The sequence below is a fragment of the Lepidochelys olivacea genome, assembly GCF_965140295.1.
Source record: "Lepidochelys olivacea isolate rLepOli2 genome assembly, contig: Scaffold_30, whole genome shotgun sequence".
Taxonomy (NCBI): domain Eukaryota; kingdom Metazoa; phylum Chordata; order Testudines; family Cheloniidae; genus Lepidochelys; species Lepidochelys olivacea.
The window spans coordinates 625,629-638,403 of NW_028181946.1; the positions used below are offsets into that span (position 1 = coordinate 625,629).

The 12,775-nt window shown below is 55.5% G+C and overlaps 2 pseudogenes across 2 annotated transcripts; one reads left to right on the plus strand and one right to left on the minus strand.

Annotated features, from left to right (window-relative positions):
• The first annotated feature begins 4,320 nt into the window (after positions 1-4,320).
• Positions 4,321-6,414, plus strand: LOC311514238 (peptidoglycan recognition protein 1-like; annotated as a pseudogene). Its single transcript has 4 exons — positions 4,321-4,345; positions 4,868-5,077; positions 5,783-5,901; positions 6,236-6,414. The product of its transcript is annotated as a peptidoglycan recognition protein 1-like (transcript).
• Positions 6,415-8,329: 1,915 nt separating this feature from the next.
• On the minus strand, positions 8,330-10,779 carry LOC311514232 (glutaminyl-peptide cyclotransferase-like protein; annotated as a pseudogene). Its single transcript has 5 exons — positions 10,678-10,779; positions 10,350-10,488; positions 10,053-10,152; positions 9,461-9,693; positions 8,330-8,662 (listed from the first exon to the last, which is right to left on the minus strand). The product of its transcript is annotated as a glutaminyl-peptide cyclotransferase-like protein (transcript).
• Between the last annotated feature and the right edge of the window lie 1,996 nt (positions 10,780-12,775).

Here is a 12,775-nt window from a genome sequence, read left to right on the forward strand (position 1 = left end):
ACCATGTTCCTGTCGTCTAATAAACCTCTGTTTTACTGGCTGGCTGAGAGTCATGTCTGACTGTGAAGTTGGGGGGCAGGACCCTCTGGCTTCCCCAGGACTCCACCTGGGTGGACTCCCCATGGGAAGCGCACGGAGGGGCAGAGGATGCTGAATGCTCCGAGGTCAGACCAAGGAAGGTGGAAGTTGTGTGAGCTGTGTGTCCTGAAGACTGGCTGCTCACAGAAAGGAGACTTCCCCAGAGTCCTGACTGGCTTCGTCTGGAGCAGTTCCAGAGTATCGCCAGGGGGCCCCATGACAGTGGGGTCTAGTGGTTAGAAAGGGGGGCTGGGAGCCAGGACTCCTGGGTTCTATCCCAGCCCTGGAAAAGGGATAGGAAACACCTACCTGGATATGTCACCATATCACAAAACCCACCACCCCTGGCTCAGATTGACCGCCCCAGTGCGGATGCTGCCTTGGATTTGCATCGCCAGGGAACCATCTCGCTATTATTTTGCACCACTTGCATTTCATAGAATCACAGAATATCAGGGTTGGAAGGGACCTCAGGAGGTATCTAGTCCAACCCCCTGCTCAAACCAGGACCAACCCAAAAATAAATCATCCCAGCCAGGGCGTTTTCAAGCCAGGCCTTAAAAACTTCTAAGGATGGAGATTCCACCACCTCCCTAGGGAACCCATTCCAGTGCTTCACCAACCTCCTAGTGAAATAGTGTTTCCTAATATCCAAGCTAGACCTCCCGCACTGCAACTTGAGACCATTGCTCCTTCTTCTGTCATCTGCCACCACTGAGAACAGCCGAGCTCCATCCTCTTTGGAGCCCCCGTTCAGGTAGTTGAAGGCTGCTATCAAATCCCCCCTCACTTTTCTCTTCTGCAGACTAAATAACCCCAGTTCCCTCAGCCTCTTCTCGTGCGTCATGTGCCCCAGCCCCCTAATCATTTTCATTGCCCTCTGCTGGACTCTCTCCAATTTGTCCACATCCCTACTGCAGTGGGGGATCAAAACTGGATGCAATACTCCAGATGTGGCCTCACCAGTGTCGAATAGAGGGGAATAATCTCTTCCCTCGATCTGCTGGCAACACTCCTACTAATGCAGCCCAATATGCCTTTGGCCTTCTTGGCAACAAGGGCACTCTGCTACTCATATCCAGCTTCTCGTCCACTGTAATCCCCAGGTCCTTTTCTGCAGAACTGCCAGTTAGCCAATCGGTCCCCAGCCTGTAGCAGTGCCTGGGATTCTTCCGTCCTAAGTGCAGGACTCTGCACTTGTCCTTGTTGAACCTCATCAGATTTCTTTTGGCCCAATCCTCCAATTTGTCTAGGTCACTCTGGACCCTATCCCTACCCTCCAGTGTATCTACCTCTTCCCCCAGCTTAGTGTCATCTGTGAATTTGCTGAAGGTGCAATTAATCCCATTATCCAGGTCATTGATAAAGATGTTGAACAAAACCGGCCCCAGGACCGACCCCTGGGGCACTCCGCTTGATACCGGCTTCCAACTAGACATCAAGCTGTTGATAACCCATTGAGTCTGACAATCTAGCCAGCTTCTATCCACCTTATAGTCCATTCATCCAATCCATACGTTTTTAACTTGCCGGCAGTAATACTTTGGGAGACCGTATCAAAAGCTTTGCCGTATCACAACCACCACTTTCCCCATATCCACAGAGCTAGTTATCTCATCACAGAAGGCATGACTTGCCCTTGGTGAATCCACGTTGGCTGTTCCTTATCATCTCCCTCTTCTCCAAGTGGTTCAAAATGGATCCCTTGTGGACCTGCTCCATGAATTTGCCGGGGACTGAAGTGAGGCTGACCAGTCTGTCATTCCCCGGGTTCTCCTTTTTCCCTTTTTTAAAGATGGGCACTATATTTGTCTTTTTCCAATCGTCCGGGACCTCCCCCGATCACCACGAGTTTTCAGAGATAATGGCCAATGGCTCTGCAATCACATCAGCCAAGTCCCTCAGCACCCTTGGATGCATTAGATCTGGACCCATGGGCTTGTGCACGTCCCGCTTTTCTAAATAGTCCTTAACCTGTTCTTTCACCACTGAGCACTGCTCACCTCCTCCCCATACTGTGTTGTCCAGTGCAGCAGTCTGGGAGCTGACCTTGTCTGTGAAGACTGAGGCAAATAAAGCATTGAGTACTTCACCTTCTTGCACCTCATGTGTCACTAGGCTGCCTCCCACTTTCAGTAAGGGGCCCACACATTCCCTGACCTTCTTCTTGTTGCTAACATACCCGTAGAAACCCTTCTTGTTCCCCTTCACATCCCTTGCTAGCTGCAACTCCAGTTGTGCCTTGGCCTTCCCGATTACACCCCTGCATACCCAAGCAATATTTTTATACTCCTCCCTAGTCATCTGTCCAAATTTCCACTGCTTGTAAGCTTCCTTTTGGAGTTTAAGCACCAGCGCGTGGGGGCAGCCCAAGCAGAAATCCCCTCCCCCCCGACACACATGAGAGAGGTGCTGGGGGCCGTGCTGGGGGCGATGACAATGGGGTCAGGCATCAGGGCACGTGGCTGTTGGGTGCGTTGCTGGATTCTGGAGAGACCTCCCCTTCTGCCACCAACCTGCCCCACTGGAGCCCAGCACAGCGCCCTCTGCTACCCATGTCTGCCACCATCTCTCCGCTCCACGAAGCTCCCACAACCTGCCTGGGGCAGCGACAGACCCTCTTGCTCCCCAGTTATAACACCTGGCCCTGAGCTAGCCCCTTTCTCCAGCAGATCTCAACGCCCTTCACAAAGGAAGTTGGCATCAGTATCCCCACTTTATAGATGGGAAAACTGAGGCACACAAGGGGGATGTGACTTAACCAAGGTCACTCCACAGGCCGGCCATGTCTGTATGCAAAAGCCTGAGGACTTTAACTGGACCGGTCTAGTTAAAACATTACAACACCCCCCCACCCCATCCATGGGGATGCCGTTATACCAGTACAAAGGTTTGCTGACTGGTAGAGGCCAAATTACTATCAGACCTCAGGCCAACTGGTGACCCAAACTCCCGAGATGCTTTGGGAATGCTGCTAAACTCTCACAGGCTGTGAAAAATGCCAGTTTGCTAAAATTTGTAGCCTAGCGCCCTGTTATTTGTGTTGCCACACAACTGTGCGAGAAATGTACTAACCACAAACAAATGGAAATATATAAATAACATAGTGATGGTAAAAGTTTATGCTTAAGCAGTAGATGTGTGATTGTGTGCTGGGAAGTCTATGGTATTTACCAGACACAAATTTTGCAGGCGACAGACTGATCCCCGTGATGTCTTTTGCCACGGCTTCAATACAGCTTGGACTACTTATAGGTAACTTAGTTCCAGCTTATCTCTTCCTCTTTCCCAATGCAAGGCTGTATGCAAGCCGTGGCAAAAGACATCACGGGGATCAGTCTGTCGTTTACGTCAACGGCTGCAAAATTTGGTTCAGCAGACTTGGTAATGGATCTGCCTTTCTGTTTGAGCGCTGTACTAATAACTAATAAATACTGGCCCGGGCTTGGGTCCTTGAGGTCTCTTTAAGTAGGAAGTAAGATCGAAGCTGAACTGGTAATAAATCTGCTTCCCTGGGGGATCCTCCAACCCAAGTTTACCGGCTGGAACCGGACCGGGCAGGGTAACAACCTCTGTGTCGGGAGTAAAGACCTAGCCGTGTGTGGAGACTCTGGCTGGGACGGTCTAGGGGCCTACAGGGGAGGGGAAAAGTTTGAAGAAGAGATGTAAGACTAGATCCAGAGAAACGTTAACTCCATCAAGAGTAAAATGCGGGCAAAGAATGGCCAAAATAGTAAAGGAGGGCTTGGATTGTTTGTAAAGAAATGTACTGTTATGCATGGAGGATCTGGGGCCGCACAGCGTCTGGCCGGCCCGTGGGATCACACGTGTGCACTGCTTGTCTCTGAGGCTGACCAGAGAGTGGAGGGGAAAGCGTGACCCGGGGCGGCAGCTCAGCATCAGGCGCGCGAGGCTTTTAATCAGAAGCTTAAGGAAGTGACAGAAAATGTTCAGAAAGGGAAGCCGCAGAATGGGGAAGTCAACGGGCGGCTGGCGAGCGCCGCAAGGAAAGGGGAAGGCGGGCGAGGGGAAGGAGCTGAGGAGACGGTGCAGACGTGGGGTTGTCAGAAACGGGCGGAGGATGGTGGAAGTGCTCATCGGCCAGCACAGGAGCAATTGGCTGCGGTGACACTGGGAGCACCGGGGAAGCCGGCTGAGTGCAAGGAGGACCCGGAGGATGTGGTGGAGCAGGACAAGCCTCATCGTTAATAATGCAGCTGAGCCGTGTTGGAAGTTAAGAAAATGAACTGCGTGCTGGAAGGAAAAGGTTTGGGGGCACCCCGAGTAAGGAGGGGCATGGGAGAGATCGGCTCAGGGGCTCTAGAGAGAACTGGGGTAGGAGGCTGCCAGCCGACCGCGCGGGTTTGTGAAGGCCGGGTGCTGGCATGATGGCAGAATGCTTCTTAAATGCAACGTCAAAACGTGACATTGTGACAGGCCATAGCAGAAATGCCAGGCAGAGGAGAAACCTGTCCAGGCACTAAGTCAATGGGTTCCCCAAGGGTGCCGGACAGCACCTGGTTCCACCCACTTCTGTAGGGAGAGATGGGCCACAGACAGCAGTTTCCTCCCAGACCCTGCACAAAGCAGGTTGGACGAAGTGTGGGTATTTCTGGAGTTCATTGTATTACAAATGCAAATGGGTCTGGAGTCTGGGGGGATGGGACGTGATTCCTCTGGGGGAGACGTGACTCCAGCAAACCCTGGGAAGGGTCAGGACCATAACAGGACACTTGTAAAACGACCGACCAGCCAAGGCGGGGATGCAAATTCCCACCTCTGCCCCGAGCCTTTCGAAGCAACGCCCTGGGTAGCAAGACACTGGCTGTGAATGACCTGTTCCCAGATGGAGGGACCGGCCTGCTGCACTCACAGATCCCCAGGGGTCGTGTTCGCAGCAGAAGCTGTGCTGAGCTTGGAAGCACAAAAAGCCCGTGGGTGGGTTTGACGGGCTGCACCCCGGCCGGAGCCCTGGCTGGAGTCAGGGGAGGGATCCCTGGTAAGCCCATTAGCAGGCGGGTGGGTTCGCTGATTGGTTTAACATGTGTTCTCGGCAGTGCTATCACCGTAAGCACCGAGGATTGAACCCCCACCGGGGCTGTAATGTGTTAACTAGCCTGGGACAGTTACACTCCTACAGCATTTGTGTGTGGGGCTGGAGCAGTGGCAATGGGGTGGGGTGGGGTGGGGGCCAGCAAAGGCCTCTGTGACACCGCCCCATGCCCGCATTATTGACACGTTTCCCTGCAGCCGGCCTGATGCCCCACAACGAAAACCTGGCCAGAGATTTTGCTCCGTGAAATGTTTTGAGATGGTGATGTCGGGAGATGGAAACCCAGCTGGGAATTTCCTGCAGGGCAGCGGCTCCCAGTGCTGTTCTCCTGCCCCACATCTGGGCCCGCTACAGCCCTCACTCGACCCCCAGCTCTGTCCAGGTGGGGCCCTTGATGCCTTCCATAAGGGGAGTTACACACAGCGCCACCTAATGGCCAAAGAGTGCAATACAGGTTAGGGCCCCTCCATTCCAGTCCTTTTCCTCAGTGGGTCTTTAGCTCCATGGCAGAGGATTGAGCTAGCTCTGATGGTCCCAGGTTCAAACCCGGGCTGGGCCAGCGACGACCCTCGGGGAGCTGCCAAGAGCGATGGGGAGGGGAGGGTGCGGCCGACGTGCCCATGCGGGTCTCACACTGCGCTCTGCCTGCAGCTTCCTGATCGGCGAAGACGACAGAGTCTACGAGGGCAGAGGCTGGAGCACCATGGGGGCCCATGCCAAGAACTGGAACAATAAGTCACTGGGAATCAGCTTCCTGGGCAGCTTGTCCAGTACGTGGGTCCCGTCTGTACAGATTTCCCTGCTAGGCCCCCAGGGGAACTGGGAAGTTCACAGCTGCTCTTGGTTCCACCACGGTGGGGCACTGGGCTGGGGCACAGGGTCAGGAAAGGGAGGGGGAGGGGGAGCGTGGCGAAGCAAATGTGTGTGTGGAGGCGGGGAGCTGCATTACCAAACACAATGGTGGGGGAGAAAGACACTGACATGGTCAATCAAGAACGGGGCTAGAGGGTGTTTATTTACTCAGGCCACATTCACATCCCCTGAGCAGCAGAGAGGGGCCAGGGGCGTGTGTGAAATTAACAGGGGGCTGCTGGTGTCCTGCAGAAACAGCCCCTGACAACACCACCCTGACCGTTGCCAAGAGCCTGATCCAATGTGCTGTCTTCGGGGGCTTCCTGAGTGAAAGCTACACCCTGAAGGGGCATCGTGACATAAAGTCAACCGAATGCCCTGGGGATGCCCTCTACGAGGCCATAAGCCAGTGGCCTGAGTTTGAAGCCTGAGTCCCTGCAGCCTCGGGGCAGCCCCTGCACCCATCGCTGACCCCGCCCACAGCTTCTGCCTGCTTGAGCAGCACCTCTGCCCCCCAGCAGGGGGCAGCCTCCCGCTTCTCGCCCGCCTGCTGCCTCCTAGGGCCCAGAGAGCAGGGCTCTGAGAGTTGGGGTTACGCTCCCGTCTCCCCTGGGCTCTGCTGCCTCCCCCACCCCCGGGGGCTCAGATTTCTAATGGTGCCTGGGAGCCACCTGCCTCCCCGAGGCTGCTTCCTTCGGCAGATGCCAGGCCTAGCCCCTCGCTCCCGCCCGCAACGGGCATGTCAGCTTAGCCCAGGTCCACACACAGCCAGGCCCAGGGTCTTACAGTGTCTAGGGGGGTGGGGCCAAGCCTCAGCCGAGCTCTGTGGCGATGGCCCTGCCAATCCCTGGGCAGCTCAGGAAACTTCGCCTCCATTCCCATGTGAAACGTCTGAGCAATTATCAATTCCAGAGTCAAATCCGCCTCTGCCCCCAGCCCCCACGAGATCTGCAGCGAAGATTTCATCTGGAATCCCCCAGAAATCGGTCGCTATTTAACCCCCCCACAAAGGGAACCCAAGTGTCCCCGAGCCCTGACACTCGGCTCTGCCTGGCCCCCGCAGGGTCTGCCTCTCAAAGCTTTCAGCCCTCGCCCCTTTCGCCCCGACAGTCCGTTCCCACGAGCCTCTCTTACCGAGGGGGGCAAAGTGTTTGGATCTTCACACAGCAGGTGCCTGGGAAGTACCTGTCGGGTGGGTCACAGAGTCCCACAAAGGGGTTTTTAATTCAAGTGCAATTTGCATTTAACCCAGTGCCCCTGTGGCTTAGTGCTTGCTTTGCTTGGGAGCTACTGAGCAGTCAAAACAAACCAGCTTCTAGCACATGAAAAGTTGAAGCGCCGGGAATCATTTCATCTCCTGTTAAACCATAACCACCACCACCCTGCCGCTGGGCTGGGCTGGGCGAGCTGAGAGGGTGTGATTATGGTCTGTCAGATTAGCACTAAGAGGCCCTCTTGGGCTAGGTGCTATACACACAGAACATGAGACAGACAGTCCCTTCCCTAAAGAGCTCACAGTCTAATTAGACAAAGGATGGGAGGGGAAACTGAGGCACAGGGAAGGGAAAAGGGTTTTACCCAAACTCACAGGGCCAGTTAGTGGCAGAGCGTGGAACAGATCCCATGGGTGCAGTCAAGTGCTCTGCCCACTAGGCTGTGCTGCCTCTCAATCCAGAGGGAGGAGGTGGAGAGGAACCAAGGGGGTGCTGGTTCCGCATGGGTCACACACAGTCAGGCCCGGCAGCCCTGAGCTGAAGGAAGGGGAGGGGAGCTGGGGTTTGCGCCTGCTGATGGGAGCTGGGGCTGCGGCTGGAGACTGGCAGGAGGGGCCGGAGCGGAGGGAACAGCCATGCCAGGAGCAGTGTCCCAGCCCCACAGTGCCCAGGGCTGCCCAGCATGTGGGAAGGGGGCAGCAGCACTGACAGGGCAGCTCTTTGTTTCGAGAGTCGCTGTGGAGCAGCCCCCGAGCGAGGCTGGGAGCCCAGCACCCCAGGGCTGGACGGGCCCCGTAAACAGGAGCAACCCCTGGTGGGCTGGCAGCTGGAGGCCGTGCTGCAGAGAGTGCAGGTCTGGCCCCCCCGCAGCCCCCGGTGTCCTGCCCCTGGCACAGTCCAGGTTCAGCCCAGTTATTTCTGCTTCTGAGCCGTGGACCCTGGGGGACGCGACCAGCTGGGATCCAGGCTCCCCGTTGGGAAGAGGCTAGTCCAGGCCCTGGCGGCTGGAGCTCTGGGGGGTGTGTAAAGCCCAGGAAGGGGCTCAAGGGGCTCAAGCAAGAGGTTTCACTCCTGGGCCGGCCACAGCCCCGCTGCAGCCCTGGAATAGACTCAGCACAATCTCCCTTCCCATCCTTCCAGCATTGTAACACCTCCCCAAGACCCTGCGGGGCTGCCACAGCCTGGGCCCCCCAAGCCAGCTTGCCTGGTCCCTAGGGTGTTTTGGCTGCTGGCCCCATGGAGCTCGGCCCAGGAGGGGCGAAGGATCCTGCGAGGCCCAGGGAGGGGTTGGTTCCCTCACCAGGGGAGGCTCTGGGTAGCCACAGCCACAGGTACTTGGCCAGGAAGGCAGCCAGGATCTTGCAGAGGTTCTCCACAGTCGGGCGGTGCAGGTTCTGCTCCGTGTCCTCCATCGTGTGCCAGACCCATGGGAAAGGGGTGGCGATGAGGTGCAGCACCGGCACTCCTGCGGCCAGACAGATACATGGATAGTCAGCAGGGATCCAACCCAGGATCTGCATCACTGCAAGCCCAGCCTCTACTGCTGGAGCTACAAGAGTAATTCCACTATTGTCAGCAGTAGTAGACTATTATCCCCATGTGGCCCAGCCACTAGCGGGCGACGGGCGACATTCTAAATGCGCACACTGTCTCAGTAGATGGAGCCAGGCCCTCAGGCACGACCTGACCTTACATCTAGGACCCGTGTGCTCCCCTGACCTAGCAACGAGCAGCTGGCCAGGTGCATTATGGGAACCAGATTGGCCAGAGACATCAAGCGAGTCAGGGCTAAGTGGCTAGATAGCAATGATATGTTTATAAAGTCTTTTACCCCCAAGGATCCCAGAGCCTAAGTTCAAAATGCAGCCACCTCTGGGGTGAAGTGTGCCAGGCAGGCAAACATCATCGATAAAGCATTTTACCCCTGTAAATAACACCTAGCTCTTGCATAGCCCTTGTCCTCAGGGGATCCTAAAGCACTTTACAAAGGGGGTCAGAATGATTCCCCCCACTTCACAGATGGGGAAACTGAGGAAGACAGCAGCAAAGTCACCCAGCAGGGCAGCGGCAAAGCCAGGACCTGAACCCAGGTCTCAGTCCCTCGCTCCACTCATGAGGTCAGGCTTGTGTGGGAGCCTGGGGGAGTCTCACCACACTTTGTCTGCACACATTCCTCCCTGGCTCCCCCGGGGAGGCCTCTCCAGCTGTCCATCCCACACTGCTCTGCACCTGGATGAACGGTAGCATGGGGCAGGACAGGTACCTTTCCGAAGGAAGGGGACGTCGTCCTCTTCGACAGGCCCATAGACAGGCTCCCTCTGGAAGTACGTCTGCTCCCAGGGGTGGGACTGCAGCAGGCCCAGCCGGTGCAGACGCTTCTCTGGGTGACACAGAGAAGAGAGTGAGGAATGGACTGGTTCCTGGGACCTGCCAGGCTGGGGCACGGCAGGACGAGCCCCACAGGGGGCTACACCTGGCCGCTCACAACAGAGCTCCCTGAGAACACGGAGACGCTGCCGGGGAGGGAGGGGGGATTTCAAACCTGACAAGTCGTGTTTGAGGGAAATAAAGTGTTGGTGAAAGATGCCAGGTCAACAGCCCCGGGGACTGAATCTCCAACTCCCAGCTCTTGCCCACAGCTGGGGATAGAGCCCAGGAGTCCTGGTTCCCAGCCGCCCTGCTCTAACCACTAGACACCACTCCCCTCCCAAAGCTGGGCCTAGAACCCAGGCACCTTTATTCATTGTCAGAAAGACGCAGGACCATCAGGACTGGCGGGGGGGGTAGCTGTCCCGCTACAGGTGCCTGGGGGGGCAAGCCCCCTCCCACCCCTGGAAGAAAGGAAGGTTTGGTACCGATGCCGACGAGCCGGTCGAACCAGGAGGCGGTGAAGGGGAAGTGGTTCTGGATGGTCGGGTGGCGGGCCCCCAGCAGGTCCAGCAAGACAAACAGGCTCTGCAAGGAGGCAATGAGGGGTTAAATCTGTAGGGGCCCAGTCACCGCAGGAGGATCTGAGGGAGGGATTGGTACAAGATCCAGTGCAGACAGACTGAGCCCCCTGCCTACCCCGGACAGGCACCCTCACCATCTCCCTCCAGCCTGATAGATCCCCCATGCAGAACTCCTCAGAGGGGCAGGCGGGCGGCTCTCACCATAGCCTGGAGCTGGCTGGTGCCCGGCTGGTGCTGAGCCTTGGCCATGGACAGCCCCATACAGGGAATCCCTCTCACTCCACTCCCGGAAGGCCTCCTCACCGTCCAGGAACAGCAGCTGCAGCGTCATCTCAAAGCCCTGGGGAGAGACACGGGGATCACTCAAAACCTGGCACTGCTGGACAGGTGAGGGGACTGCACCCAGGACAGCAGCAGAGCTCGGGATAGAACCCAGGAGTCCCGGCTCCCATCCCCCCAGGTTTTGCACACTAGACTCCATTCCTTTCCCCAAGACAAGAGTAGAATCCCCAACCCAGGAAGCTCTCACCTGCTCCTTGGCCTTCAGCAGCTCCACGTCCAAGGCCGTGGCCAGTTCCAGCAGGATGGCACAGGGCACGGCCGAGTCGGTGGCCCCCAGGAAGGTGCGGCCCTATCTTTCCCAAGCTGCCACCCCACCGGGCTTGAAACATCACCAGCTCCATCCAGCCCAGGGACCACATGGACAGGTACTGGGGCTGGGATGGGGACTCTGTGGAATCTCAGATTAAAGGAGCACCTTTACATTTGGGATGGAGGGGCTAGCTGCAGAGCAGGGAGGTCTTTCCTAAATTCCCCAGGCTTACCCTGATCTGAAGGCTGTACAGAGGAAGCTCCCCAGCCAGCAGCTGCCTTATCAGAACTGTGTTCATTAGATAGATAGATAGATAGATAGATAGATAGATAGATAGATAGATAGATAGATAGATTCAGGGTAATGTATCAGAATCTGGCCCTCACCCCATTGCACTCAGTGGGTTTCTCTTGTTTTACCCTGGGGGAGATGAGATCAGAACCCAAGACCGCCAGTTCCAAGAACTCCACAGTCCTGTGTTGTCACTGGATTTATTACCGAGGGGACATTAGACAAGGGGAGGCACCAGAATACCCCTCTGTGGGACAGAATGACAGACTGAGGGGCAGGGTTTGTGTCTCCAGCTTTGAAGTCCTGTGTCTTTGTGCACAGAATCATAGAATCATAGAATATCAGGGTTGGAAGGGACCCCAGAAGGTCATCTAGTCCAACCCCCTGCTCGAAGCAGGACCAATTTCCAGTTAAATCATCCCAGCCAGGGCTTTGTCAAGCCTGACCTTAAAAACCTCTAAGGAAGGAGATTTTACCACCTCCCTAGGTAACGCATTCCAGTGTTTCACCACCCTCTTAGTGAAAAAGTTTTTCCTTATATCCAATCTAAACCTCCCCCACTGCAACTTGAGACCATTACTCCTCGTTCTGTCATCTGCTACCATTGAGAACAGTCTAGAGCCATCCTCTTTGGAACCCCCTTTCAGGTAGTTGAAAGCAGCAATCAAATCCCCCCTCATTCTTCTCTTCTGCAGGCTAAACAATCCCAGCTCCCTCAGCCTCTCCTCATAAGTCATGTGTTCTAGACCCCTAATCATTTTTGTTGCCCTTCGCTGGACTCTCTCCAATTTATCCACATCCTTCTTGTAGTGTGGGGCCCAAAACTGGACACAGTACTCCAGATGAGGCCTCACCAATGTCGAATAGAGGGGAACGATCACGTCCCTCGATCTGCTCACTATGCCCCTACTTATACATCCCAAAATGCCATTGGTCTTCTTGGCAACAAGGGCACACTGCTGACTCATATCCAGCTTCTCGTCCACTGTCACCCCTAGGTCCTTTTCCGCAGAACTGCTGCCTAGCCATTCGGTCCCTAGTCTGTAGCGGTGCATTGGATTCTTCCATCCTAAGTGCAGGACCCTGCACTTATCCTTATTGAACCTCATCAGATTTCTTTTGGCCCAATCCTCCAATTTGTCTAGGTCCTTCTGTATCCTATCCCTCCCCTCCAGCGTATCTACCACTCCTCCCAGTTTAGTATCATCCACAAATTTGCTGAGAGTGCAATCCACACCATCCTCCAGATCATTTATGAAGATATTGAACAAAACCGGCCCCAGGACCGACCCTTGGGGCACTCCACTTGATACCGGCTGCCAACTAGACATGGAGCCATTGATCACTACCCGTTGAGCCCGACAATCTAGCCAGCTTTCTACCCACCTTATAGTGCATTCATCCAGCCCATACTTCCTTAACTTGCTGACAAGAATACTGTGGGAGACCGTGTCAAAAGCTTTGCTAAAGTCAAGAAACAATACATCCACTGCTTTCCCTTCATCCACAGAACCAGTAATCTCATCATAAAAGGCGATTAGATTAGTCAGGCATGACCTTCCCTTGGTGAATCCATGCTGGCTGTTCCTGATCACTTTCCTCTCATGCAAGTGCTTCAGGATTGATTCTTTGCATGCAGAGCTCTGTGCAAAACCCACCATCTCTGTGAGCCCCAGGGCGGATGATGGCCCTGGGAAGAGCTGTGACCATCCTCTGAAAGAGTTGGTGCCAGGGCATAAGGGTT